A 9,750-nucleotide genomic window follows, 5' to 3' on the forward strand; every position below is an offset into this window, starting at 1 on the left:
GCAAATAAATAAAAGGATAATAGGAAAATGCTTGAATTGACGCTTAAAATGAATTTCGGTCTAGAAAAGCCACACTGCTTCGCAGGACGGGGTAGTTTAAAAGAATAAAGCGAAAGGAACATGGCGGGTGCGATCATACCAGCACTAATGCACGGATCCCATCAGAACTCCGAAGTTAAGCATGCTTGGGCGAGAGTAGTACTAGGATGGGTGACCCCTGGGAATTCCTCTTGTTGCACCCCTCTTTTTTTTGTTTCGAAATTCAAATTTTCTATTCGTTCTTTATCCTGTAGTAATTTAGGTCCTTCGGAACGATTGCTTAATATTTTGCTTCTTGTCAAAGCGTGAAGGAGGATCTGAAGGCGCGAGACAAATTAGGAACGGTACGGCTCGATCAAAGCCCGGATCGTCGCTCAAATTTGTCGGCGCAAATGTATCACCGCAAGCGTGAAGGATTGATTTCATGATAATTTAGAGTTGCGGGAAGATGGAAAAAAACAGGGTGCAAATCAATAACAAAAAAAAATATAAAGTAAATAAATAAAAGGATAAGAGGAAAATGCTTCAATTGACGCTTAAAATGAATTCCGGTCTAGAAAAGCCACACTGCTTCGCTGGACGGGGTAGTTTAAAAGAATAAAGTGAAAGGAACGTTGTGGGTGAGATCATACCAGCACTAATGCACCGTATCCCATCAGAACTCCGAAGTTAAGCGTGCTTGGGCGTGAGCAGTATTAGGATGGGTGACCCCTTGGGAATTGTTCTTGTTGCACCCCTCTCTTTTTTGCTTCGAAATTCAAATTTTCTATTCGTTCTTTATCCTGTAGTAATTTAGGTCCTTCGGAACGATTGCTTTATATTTTGCTTCTTCTCGAAGGATGAAGGCGGATCTGAAGGCGCGAGAGAATTCAGGAACGGTACGGCTCGATCAAAGCCCGGATCATCGCTCAAATTTGTCGGCGCAAATGTATCAGCGCTAGCGTGATGGATTGATTTGATGACAATTTATTGTTGCGCGATGAGGGAAAAAAACAGGGTGCAAATCAATAACAAAAAAAAATATGAAAGCAAATAAACAAAAGGGTAAGAGAAAAATGCTTGAATTGACGCTTAAAATGAATTTCGGTCTAGAAAAGCCACACTGCTTCGCAGGACGGGGTAGTTTAAAAGAATAAAGTGAAAGGAACATGGCGGGTACGATCATACCAGCACTAATGCACCGGATCCCATCAGAACTCCGAAGTTAAGCATGCTTGGGCGAGAGTAGTACTAGGATGGGTGACCCCCTGGGAATTCTTCTTGTTGCACCCCTCTTTTTTTTGTTTCGAAATCCAAATTTCCTATTCGTTCTTTATCCTGTAGTAATTTAGCTCCGTCGGAACGATTGCTTAATATTTTGCTTCTTGTCGAAGCGTGAAGGAGGATCTGAAGGCGCGAGACAAATCAGGAACGGTACGGCTCGATCAAATTTGTCGACGCAAATGTATCACCGCAAGCGTGAAGGATTGATTTCATGATAATTTAGAGTTGCGGGATGATGGAAAAAAACAGGGTGCAAATCAATAACAAAAAAAATATAAAGTAAATAAATAAAAGGATAAGAGGAAAATGCTTCAATTGACGCTTAAAATGAATTCCGGTCCAGAAAAGCCACACTGATTCGCTGGACGGGGTAGTTTAAAAGAATAAAGCGAAAGGAACGTTATGGGTGCGATCATACCAGCACTAATGCACCGTATCCCATCAGAACTCCGAAGTTAAGCGTGCTTGGGCGTAAGCAGTATTAGGATGGGTGACCCCCTGGGAAGTCCTCGTGATGCACCCCTCTCTTTTTTGTTTCGAAATTCAAATTTCCTATTCGTTCTTTATCCTGTAGTAATTTAGCTCCGTCGGAACGATTGCTTAATATTTTGCTTCGTGTCGAAGCGTGAAGGAGGATCTGAAGGCGCGAGACAAATCAGGAACGGTACGGCTCGATCAAAGCCCGGATCGTCGCTCAAATTTGTCGGCGCAAATGTATCAGCGCAAGCGTGAAGGATTGATTTCATGATAATTTAGAGTTGCGGGATGATGGAAAAAAACAGGGGGCAAATCAATAACAAAAAAAAATATGAAAGCAAATAAATAAAAGGATAATAGGAAAATGCTTGAATTGACGCTTAAAATGAATTTCGGTCTAGAAAAGCCACACTGCTTCGCAGGACGGGGTAGTTTAAAAGAATAAAGCGAAAGGAATATGGCGGGTGCGATCATACCAGCACTAATGCACCGGATCCCATCAGAACTTCGAAATTAAGCGTGTTTGGGCGAGAGTAGTACTTGGATTGGTGACCCCCTGGGAAGTCCTCGTGTTGCACCCCTCTCTTTTTTGTTTCGAAATCCAAATTTCCTATTCGTTCTTTATCCTGTAGTAATTTAGCTCCGTCGGAACGATTGCTTAATATTTTGCTTCTTGTCGAAGCGTGAAGGAGGATCTGAAGGCGTGAGACAAATCAGGAACGGTACGGCTCGATCAAAGCCCGGATCGTCGCTCAAATTTGTCGGCGCAAATGTATCAGCGCAAGCGTGAAGGATTGATTTCATGATAATTTAGAGTTGCGGGATGATGGAAAAAAATAGGGGGCAAATCAATAACAAAAAAAAATATGAAAGCAAATAAATAAAAGGATAATAGGAAAATGCTTCAATTGACACTTAAAATGAATTTCGGTCTAGAAAAGCCACACTGCTTCGCAGGACGGGGTAGTTTAAAAGAATAAAGCGAAAGGAACATGGCGGGTGCGATCATACCAGCACTAATGCACCGGATCCCATCAGAACTCCGAAGTTAAGCATGCTTGGGCGAGAGTAGTACTAGGATGGGTGACCCCCTGGGAATTCCTCTTGTTGCACCCCTCTCTTTTTTGTTTCGAAATTCAAATTTTCTATTCGTTCTTTATCCTGTAGTAATTTAGGTCCTTCGGAACGATTGCTTTATATTTTGCTTCTGCTCGAAGCATGAAGGCGGATCTGAAGGCGCGAGACAAATCAGGAACGGTACGGCTCGATCAAAGCCCGGATCGTCGCTCAAATTTGTCGGCGCAAATGTATCAGCGCAAGCGTGAAGGATTGATTTCATGATAATTTAGAGTTGCGGGATGATGGAAAAAAACAGGGGGCAAATCAATAACAAAAAAAAATATGAAAGCAAATAAATAAAAGGATAATAGGAAAATGCTTGAATTGACGCTTAAAATGAATTTCGGTCTAGAAAAGCCACACTGCTTCGCAGGACGGGGTAGTTTAAAAGAATAAAGCGAAAGGAATATGGCGGGTGCGATCATACCAGCACTAATGCACCAGATCCCATCAGAACTTCGAAATTAAGCGTGTTTGGGCGAGAGTAGTACTTGGATTGGTGACCCCCTGGGAAGTCCTCGTGTTGCACCCCTCTCTTTTTTGTTTCGAAATCCAAATTTCCTATTCGTTCTTTATCCTGTAGTAATTTAGCTCCGTCGGAACGATTGCTTAATATTTTGCTTCTTGTCGAAGCGTGAAGGAGGATCTGAAGGCGCGAGACAAGTCAGGAACGGTACGGCTCGATCAAAGCCCGGATCGTCGCTCAAATTTGTCGGCGCAAATGTATCAGCGCAAGCGTGAAGGATTGATTTCATGATAATTTAGAGTTGCGGGATGATGGAAAAAAATAGGGGGCAAATCAATAACAAAAAAAAATATGAAAGCAAATAAATAAAAGGATAATATGAAAATGCTTCAATTGACACTTAAAATGAATTTCGGTCTAGAAAAGCCACACTGCTTCGCAGGACGGGGTAGTTTAAAAGAATAAAGCGAAAGGAACATGGCGGGTGCGATCATACCAGCACTAATGCACCGGATCCCATCAGAACTCCGAAGTTAAGCATGCTTGGGCGAGAGTAGTACTAGGATGGGTGACCCCCTGGGAATTCCTCGTGTTGCACCCCTCTCTTTTTTGTTTCGAAATCCAAATTTCCTATTCGTTCTTTATCCTGTAGTAATTTAGCTCCGTCGGAACGATTGCTTAATATTTTGCTTCTTGTCGAAGCGTGAAGGAGGATCTGAAGGCGCGAGACAAATCAGGAACGGTACGGCTCGATCAAAGCCCGGATCGTCGCTCAAATTTGTCGGCGCAAATGTATCACCGCAAGCGTGAAGGATTGATTTCATGATAATTTAGAGTTGCGGGATGATGGAAAAAAATAGGGTGCAAATCAATAACAAAAAAAGTATAAAGTAAATAAATAAAAGGATAAGAGGAAAATGCTTCAATTGACGCTTAAAATGAATTCTGGTCTAGAAAAGCCACACTGCTTCGCTGGACGTTGTGGGTGCGATCATACCAGCACTAATGCACCGTATCCCATCAGAACTCCGAAGTTAAGCGTGCTTGGGCGTGAGCAGTATTAGGATGGGTGACCCCTTGGGAATTCCTCTTGTTGCACCCCTCTCTTTTTTGTTTCGAAATTCAAATTTTCTATTCGTTCTTTATCCTGTAGTAATTTAGGTCCTTCGGAACGATTGCTTTATATTTTGCTTCTTCTCGAAGCATGAAGGCAGATCTGAAGGCGCGAGAGAATTCAGGAACGGTACGGCTCGATCAAAGCCCGGATCATCGCTCAAATTTGTCGGCGCAAATGTATCGGCGCTAGCGTGATGGATTGATTTCATGACAATTTATTGTTGCGCGATGAGGGAAAAAAACAGGGTGCAAATCAATAACAAAAAAAAATATGAAAGCAAATAAATAAAAGGATAAGAGAAAAATGCTTGAATTGACGCTTAAAATGAATTTCGGTCTAGAAAAGCCACGCTGCTTCGCAGGACGGGGTAGTTTAAAAGAATAAAGCGAAAGGAACATGGCGGGTGCGATCATACCAGCACTAATGCACCGGATCCCATCAGAACTCCGAAGTTAAGCATGCTTGGGCGAGAGTAGTACTAGGATGGGTGACCCCTGGGAATTCCTCTTGTTGCACCCCTCTTTTTTTTGTTTCGAAATTCAAATTTTCTATTCGTTCTTTATCCTGTAGTAATTTAGGTCCTTCGGAACGATTGCTTTATATTTTGCTTCTTCTCGAAGCATGAAGGCGGATCTGAAGGCGCGAGACAAATCAGGAACGGCACGGCTCGATCAAAGCCCGGATCGTCGCTCAAATTTGTCGGCGCAAATGTATCAGCGCAAGCGTGAAGGATTGATTTCATGATAATTTAGAGTTGCGGGATGATGGAAAAAAACAGGGGGCAAATCAATAACAAAAAAAAAATATGAAAGCAAATAAATAAAAGGATAATAGGAAAATGCTTGAATTGACGCTTAAAATGAATTTCGTTCTAGAAAAGCCACACTGCTTCGCAGGACGGGGTAGTTTAAAAGAATAATGCGAAAGGAACATGGCGGGTGCGATCATACCAGCACTAATGCACCGGATCCCATCAGAACTCCGAAGTTAAGCATGCTTGGGCGAGAGTAGTACTAGGATGGGTGACCCCCTGGGAATTCCTCTTGTTGCACCCCCCTCTTTTTTGTTTCGAAATTCAAATTTTCTATTCGTTCTTTATCCTGTAGTAATTTAGGTCCTTCGGAACGATTGCTTAATATTTTGCTTCTTGTCAAAGCGTGAAGGAGGATCTGAAGGCGCGAGACAAATCAGGAACGGTACGGCTCGATCAAAGCCCGGATCGTCGCTCAAATTTGTCGGCGCAAATGTATCACCGCAAGCGTGAAGGATTGATTTCATGATAATTTAGAGTTGCGGGAAGATGGAAAAAAACAGGGTGCAAATCAATAACAAAAAAAAATATAAAGTAAATAAATAAAAGGATAAGAGGAAAATGCTTCAATTGACGCTTAAAATGAATTCTGGTCTAGAAAAGCCACACTGCTTCGCTGGACGGGGTAGTTTAAAAGAATAATGCGAAAGGAACATGGCGGGTGCGATCATACCAGCACTAATGCACCGGATCCCATCAGAACTCCGAAGTTAAGCATGCTTGGGCGAGAGTAGTACTAGGATGGGTGACCCCCTGGGAATTCCTCTTGTTGCACCCCTCTCTTTTTTGTTTCGAAATTCAAAATTTCTATTCGTTCTTTATCCTGTAGTAATTTAGGTCCTTCGGAACGATTGCTTTATATTTTGCTTCTTCTCGAAGCATGAAGGCGGATCTGAAGGCGCGAGACAAATCAGGAACGGTACGGCTCGATCAAAGCCCGAATCGTCGCTCAAATTTGTCGGCGCAAATGTATCAGCGCAAGCGTGAAGGATTGATTTCATGATAATTTTGAGTTGCGGGATGATGGAAAAAAACAGGGGGCAAATCAATAACAAAAAAAAATATGAAAGCAAATAAATAAAAGGATAATAGGAAAATGCTTGAATTGACGCTTAAAATGAATTTCGGTCTAGAAAAGCCACACTGCTTCGCAGGACGGGGTAGTTTAAAAGAATAAAGCGAAAGGAACATGGCGGGTGCGATCATACCAGCACTAATGCACCGGATCCCATCAGAACTCCGAAGTTAAGCATGCTTGGGCGAGAGTAGTACTAGGATGGGTGACCCCTGGGAATTCCTCTTGTTGCACCCCTCTTTTTTTTGTTTCGAAATTCAAATTTTCTATTCGTTCTTTATCCTGTAGTAATTTAGGTCCTTCGGAACGATTGCTTTATATTTTGCTTCTTCTCGAAGCATGAAGGCGGATCTGAAGGCGCGAGACAAATCAGGAACGGTACGGCTCGATCAAAGCCCGGATCGTCGCTCAAATTTGTCGGCGCAAATGTATCAGCGCAAGCGTGAAGGATTGATTTCATGATAATTTAGAGTTGCGGGATGATGGAAAAAAACAGGGGGCAAATCAATAACAAAAAAAAAATATGAAAGCAAATAAATAAAAGGATAATAGGAAAATGCTTGAATTGACGCTTAAAATGAATTTCGGTCTAGAAAAGCCACACTGCTTCGCAGGACGGGGTAGTTTAAAAGAATAAAGCGAAAGGAACATGGCGGGTGCGATCATACCAGCACTAATGCACCGGATCCCATCAGAACTCCGAAGTTAAGCATGCTTGGGCGAGAGTAGTACTAGGATGGGTGACCCCCTGGGAATTCCTCTTGTTGCACCCCCCTCTTTTTTGTTTCGAAATTCAAATTTTCTATTCGTTCTTTATCCTGTAGTAATTTAGGTCCTTCGGAACGATTGCTTAATATTTTGCTTCTTGTCAAAGCGTGAAGGAGGATCTGAAGGCGCGAGACAAATTAGGAACGGTACGGCTCGATCAAAGCCCGGATCGTCGCTCAAATTTGTCGGCGCAAATGTATCACCGCAAGCGTGAAGGATTGATTTCATGATAATTTAGAGTTGCGGGAAGATGGAAAAAAACAGGGTGCAAATCAATAACAAAAAAAAATATAAAGTAAATAAATAAAAGGATAAGAGGAAAATGCTTCAATTGACGCTTAAAATGAATTCTGGTCTAGAAAAGCCACACTGCTTCGCTGGACGGGGTAGTTTAAAAGAATAATGCGAAAGGAACATGGCGGGTGCGATCATACCAGCACTAACGCACCGGATCCCATCAGAACTCCGAAGTTAAGCATGCTTGGGCGAGAGTAGTACTAGGATGGGTGACCCCCTGGGAATTCCTCTTGTTGCACCCCTCTCTTTTTTGTTTCGAAATTCAAAATTTCTATTCGTTCTTTATCCTGTAGTAATTTAGGTCCTTCGGAACGATTGCTTTATATTTTGCTTCTTCTCGAAGCATGAAGGCGGATCTGAAGGCGCGAGACAAATCAGGAACGGTACGGCTCGATCAAAACCCGAATCGTCGCTCAAATTTGTCGGCGCAAATGTATCAGCGCAAGTGTGAAGGATTGATTTCATGATAATTTAGAGTTGCGGGATGATGGAAAAAAATGGGGGGCAAATCAATAACAAAAAAAAATATGAAAGCAAATAAATAAAAGGATAATAGGAAAATGCTTGAATTGACGCTTAAAATGAATTTCGGTCTAGAAAAGCCACACTGCTTCGCAGGACGGGGTAGTTTAAAAGAATAAAGCGAAAGGAACATGGCGGGTACGATCATACCAGCACTAATGCACCGGATCCCATCAGAACTCCGAAGTTAAGCATGCTTGGGCGAGAGTAGTACTAGGATGGGTGACCCCCTGGGAATTCCTCTTGTTGCACCCCCCTCTTTTTTGTTTCGAAATTCAAATTTTCTATTCGTTCTTTATCCTGTAGTAATTTAGGTCCTTCGGAACGATTGCTTAATATTTTGCTTCTTGTCAAAGCGTGAAGGAGGATCTGAAGGCGCGAGACAAATCAGGAACGGTACGGCTCGATCAAAGCCCGGATCGTCGCTCAAATTTGTCGGCGCAAATGTATCACCGCAAGCGTGAAGGATTGATTTCATGATAATTTAGAGTTGCGGGAAGATGGAAAAAAACAGGGTGCAAATCAATAACAAAAAAAAATATAAAGTAAATAAATAAAAGGATAAGAGGAAAATGCTTCAATTGACGCTTAAAATGAATTCCGGTCTAGAAAAGCCACACTGCTTCGCTGGACGGGGTAGTTTAAAAGAATAAAGTGAAAGGAACGTTGTGGGTGAGATCATACCAGCACTAATGCACCGTATCCCATCAGAACTCCGAAGTTAAGCGTGCTTGGGCGTGAGCAGTATTAGGATGGGTGATCCCTTGGGAATTGTTCTTGTTGCACCCCTCTCTTTTTTGCTTCGGAATTCAAATTTTCTATTCGTTCTTTATCCTGTAGTAATTTAGGTCCTTCGGAACGATTGCTTTATATTTTGCTTCTTCTCGAAGGATGAAGGCGGATCTGAAGGCGCGAGAGAATTCAGGAACGGTACGGCTCGATCAAAGCCCGGATCATCGCTCAAATTTGTCGGCGCAAATGTATCAGCGCTAGCGTGATGGATTGATTTGATGACAATTTATTGTTGCGCGATGAGGGAAAAAAACAGGGTGCAAATCAATAACAAAAAAAAATATGAAAGCAAATAAACAAAAGGGTAAGAGAAAAATGCTTGAATTGACGCTTAAAATGAATTTCGGTCTAGAAAAGCCACACTGCTTCGCAGGACGGGGTAGTTTAAAAGAATAAAGTGAAAGGAACATGGCGGGTACGATCATACCAGCACTAATGCACCGGATCCCATCAGAACTCCGAAGTTAAGCATGCTTGGGCGAGAGTAGTACTAGGATGGGTGACCCCCTGGGAATTCTTCTTGTTGCACCCCTCTTTTTTTTGTTTCGAAATCCAAATTTCCTATTCGTTCTTTATCCTGTAGTAATTTAGCTCCGTCGGAACGATTGCTTAATATTTTGCTTCTTGTCGAAGCGTGAAGGAGGATCTGAAGGCGCGAGACAAATCAGGAACGGTACGGCTCGATCAAATTTGTCGACGCAAATGTATCACCGCAAGCGTGAAGGATTGATTTCATGATAATTTAGAGTTGCGGGATGATGGAAAAAAACAGGGTGCAAATCAATAACAAAAAAAATATAAAGTAAATAAATAAAAGGATAAGAGGAAAATGCTTCAATTGACGCTTAAAATGAATTCCGGTCCAGAAAAGCCACACTGCTTCGCTGGACGGGGTAGTTTAAAAGAATAAAGCGAAAGGAACGTTATGGGTGCGATCATACCAGCACTAATGCACCGTATCCCATCAGAACTCCGAAGTTAAGCGTGCTTGGGCGTAAGCAGTA

At 42.3% G+C, this 9,750-nt stretch overlaps 16 non-coding genes and 2 pseudogenes across 16 annotated transcripts; all 18 read left to right on the forward strand.

The window, feature by feature from the left end:
- The first annotated feature begins 125 nt into the window (after positions 1-125).
- Positions 126-242, forward strand: LOC113755382. The gene has a single exon (XR_003465640.1). It is a non-coding gene; the product is annotated as a 5S ribosomal RNA (ribosomal RNA).
- Positions 243-657: 415 nt separating this feature from the next.
- LOC113755383 lies at positions 658-776 on the forward strand (annotated as a pseudogene).
- A 416-nt stretch (positions 777-1,192) lies between these two features.
- Positions 1,193-1,311, forward strand: LOC113755375. The gene has a single exon (XR_003465633.1). It is a non-coding gene; the product is annotated as a 5S ribosomal RNA (ribosomal RNA).
- A 395-nt stretch (positions 1,312-1,706) lies between these two features.
- Positions 1,707-1,825, forward strand: LOC113755379. Its single transcript, XR_003465637.1, has one exon. It is a non-coding gene; the product is annotated as a 5S ribosomal RNA (ribosomal RNA).
- A 416-nt stretch (positions 1,826-2,241) lies between these two features.
- On the forward strand, positions 2,242-2,360 carry LOC113755377. Its single transcript, XR_003465635.1, has one exon. It is a non-coding gene; the product is annotated as a 5S ribosomal RNA (ribosomal RNA).
- Positions 2,361-2,776: 416 nt separating this feature from the next.
- Positions 2,777-2,895, forward strand: LOC113755381. The gene has a single exon (XR_003465639.1). It is a non-coding gene; the product is annotated as a 5S ribosomal RNA (ribosomal RNA).
- Positions 2,896-3,311: 416 nt separating this feature from the next.
- LOC113755380 lies at positions 3,312-3,430 on the forward strand. The gene has a single exon (XR_003465638.1). It is a non-coding gene; the product is annotated as a 5S ribosomal RNA (ribosomal RNA).
- Positions 3,431-3,846: 416 nt separating this feature from the next.
- LOC113755370 lies at positions 3,847-3,965 on the forward strand. Its single transcript, XR_003465628.1, has one exon. It is a non-coding gene; the product is annotated as a 5S ribosomal RNA (ribosomal RNA).
- Positions 3,966-4,347: 382 nt separating this feature from the next.
- On the forward strand, positions 4,348-4,466 carry LOC113755378. The gene has a single exon (XR_003465636.1). It is a non-coding gene; the product is annotated as a 5S ribosomal RNA (ribosomal RNA).
- Positions 4,467-4,882: 416 nt separating this feature from the next.
- LOC113755372 lies at positions 4,883-5,000 on the forward strand. The gene has a single exon (XR_003465630.1). It is a non-coding gene; the product is annotated as a 5S ribosomal RNA (ribosomal RNA).
- Positions 5,001-5,417: 417 nt separating this feature from the next.
- Positions 5,418-5,536, forward strand: LOC113755385. The gene has a single exon (XR_003465641.1). It is a non-coding gene; the product is annotated as a 5S ribosomal RNA (ribosomal RNA).
- A 415-nt stretch (positions 5,537-5,951) lies between these two features.
- LOC113755386 lies at positions 5,952-6,070 on the forward strand. The gene has a single exon (XR_003465642.1). It is a non-coding gene; the product is annotated as a 5S ribosomal RNA (ribosomal RNA).
- Positions 6,071-6,486: 416 nt separating this feature from the next.
- Positions 6,487-6,604, forward strand: LOC113755373. The gene has a single exon (XR_003465631.1). It is a non-coding gene; the product is annotated as a 5S ribosomal RNA (ribosomal RNA).
- Positions 6,605-7,021: 417 nt separating this feature from the next.
- Positions 7,022-7,140, forward strand: LOC113755387. Its single transcript, XR_003465643.1, has one exon. It is a non-coding gene; the product is annotated as a 5S ribosomal RNA (ribosomal RNA).
- A 415-nt stretch (positions 7,141-7,555) lies between these two features.
- Positions 7,556-7,674, forward strand: LOC113755371. Its single transcript, XR_003465629.1, has one exon. It is a non-coding gene; the product is annotated as a 5S ribosomal RNA (ribosomal RNA).
- A 416-nt stretch (positions 7,675-8,090) lies between these two features.
- On the forward strand, positions 8,091-8,209 carry LOC113755374. The gene has a single exon (XR_003465632.1). It is a non-coding gene; the product is annotated as a 5S ribosomal RNA (ribosomal RNA).
- Positions 8,210-8,624: 415 nt separating this feature from the next.
- LOC113755384 lies at positions 8,625-8,743 on the forward strand (annotated as a pseudogene).
- A 416-nt stretch (positions 8,744-9,159) lies between these two features.
- On the forward strand, positions 9,160-9,278 carry LOC113755376. Its single transcript, XR_003465634.1, has one exon. It is a non-coding gene; the product is annotated as a 5S ribosomal RNA (ribosomal RNA).
- Positions 9,279-9,750: the final 472 nt, after the last annotated feature.

The sequence above is a fragment of the Coffea eugenioides genome, unplaced genomic scaffold (genome assembly GCF_003713205.1).
Source record: "Coffea eugenioides isolate CCC68of unplaced genomic scaffold, Ceug_1.0 ScVebR1_1457;HRSCAF=2307, whole genome shotgun sequence".
Classification (NCBI taxonomy): domain Eukaryota; kingdom Viridiplantae; phylum Streptophyta; class Magnoliopsida; order Gentianales; family Rubiaceae; genus Coffea; species Coffea eugenioides.